The sequence below is a fragment of the Penaeus monodon genome, chromosome 39, assembly GCF_015228065.2.
Source record: "Penaeus monodon isolate SGIC_2016 chromosome 39, NSTDA_Pmon_1, whole genome shotgun sequence".
Classification (NCBI taxonomy): domain Eukaryota; kingdom Metazoa; phylum Arthropoda; class Malacostraca; order Decapoda; family Penaeidae; genus Penaeus; species Penaeus monodon.
Genome location: NC_051424.1, coordinates 11683273 through 11685772, shown reverse-complemented (window position 1 = coordinate 11685772; position 2500 = coordinate 11683273).

Below are 2500 nucleotides of genomic sequence, written 5' to 3'. Positions count from 1 at the left end.
TGTCTTAATTTCCTATAATTTTTCATATTTGTGTTGGACGTTTCCTTAGAGAATGATTCGATTGTTGGCAGAAGATAAAGATGGCGTACATACACGGTAATTGAAATATCTAAAATAATGAATGAAAAATTATGCCCCAATCGTTGGCACATTGGCTATATCTTTATCTGTGTCACATGTATTAGGGTTAGAGCAATCTGGCCACATATATTGGGGAAGATTCTCTTTAGATAAAAGCCTATTTTTATATAAATACGATATTTAATTTATGAGATGGCTTTAATTACCCCGCTTGCCCGCGCTGTACACACAGAAATACAGGCACACACAAACACATATACGCGCAAATACATACATAATGCGCGCCCACGCACACACACACGCACACACACACGCACACACACACACACACACTCACTCACTCACTCACACACACACACACACACACACACACACACACACACATACACACACACAAACAGGCACTCATACACACATACATAAATACATACATTATGCACTGAGAAAAAATAAACATGACGATGAACCTCAGTTTCCCTTGAAACTACCTGCCCTTCGTCCTCCGTAGTCCTCGCTAGCTCCCTTGACCCTCACGGACGACTGCTTTGTCATCAGTATCATTTCATTCTTTCTGTTGTTAATTCATATAACTTTATGTATCACTGCCAGGGACGTATTCGCTTATCGATTCAACTTTTCTTGTTCTTGTTGTTAGGGTATATTGATTTCACATGTATTTCAGAAATTATTTTCTGATATTACACATACAGAAGTGTTAGTAAATACATGTATATATATATATACATACATATATACATACATGCGCACACACATACATACACATGTATATAATATATATATATATATATATATATATATATATATATATATATATATATATATGTATGTATCTATGTATATATATTCTTATAGATATATATGATATGTAATATAGATTATATATCCATATATATAATGCAAAATATAGATTACAAAGATAGATAAATATACATATATAAATAAATAAATGAATAAATATATATATATATATATATATCATATATATGATTATATATATATAATACTATACTATATGTATGTATATCACAACATTCACAAATATATATCTATATTATCTATCATATCTATATATATATAATCTTATCTATCTATCTATCTACTATTATCTATTAGATATATATATATATATATATATATATATTATATATAATATATATATATTATATATATTATACACACAACACATGTGGTGTGGTGTGTGTGTGTGTTTTGTGATTTACATTATGGATAGGTAGATAGACATACATATACATAAATACATCACACACACACATACAATATATATATGTATATATATATATAAAAATATATATATATATATAGTTATATATATATATATATATATATATATATATATATATTCTTATAGGAAATCTATAATTCATAATATATATTATATCTTCATATATGTACTGTTATAGTATAGGAGATTATTTATTCATAGGTATTATGAACCTAATATAGATTACCAAGATAGAAGATATATAATATATATATATATTATATATACTATATATATATATATATATATATATATATATATACATATATACACACACACACAACACACAAACCACACCAAACATACACACACACACATAACACACACCACACCACACCCACACACACACACACACACACACACACACACCACACACACACACAACCATCTATTAATATATATATATATATATATATATATATATATATATATATATATATATATACATATATATATAACCTGGTAGCTCCACTTCCATATAGCCTATTGAACCAAGATATGAAATTTACTTCTTCTCAAGAGGATCCTGACAACCGTTCATAGTAAAGAACTCTTAGTTATCATAAATAAAACGGGGGATTCTGGTTTTACTTCTGGTAAAGTTAATAATAGCAGTAAATATACCAAAGATTTTGATATTCAGTTATATCTGATATCTCACGGCGCACTCTCACTGGCTAAACGTGGTGCCATCATTAGCTCCGCACTAATTTTTGACCCAACAATTTGTGCTATATTTATAGTAAGTGTTATTTTAGCACGTTTTTTAAAGATGATTCAGCAGTAACAATGGTTGAAAATGCTCGAGAACGAAAACAAGAAAAAAAAGAAATGAAAAATATATTGAATGTTTTCAAAGAATAAACGTAATGAAGTGGGGTTTACTCTTGAACTCGAAACAACTTTTTTCCTCGCTTCTACAGTGGCATTGTCTCTTTGAATAAATCACATTCACACCCCACACAATATGTGTGATGAACTGGATTGTAAACTCTGATAACAACTATTTAATAGCATCTCTTTGCTAACCTTCCCGGATGTTCCATTATTCAGAGATAAGCGCCAGCCTGATCCCAAATTTCCAAAGCAACAGAGCCAGCACGAGAGCCGCGCCGA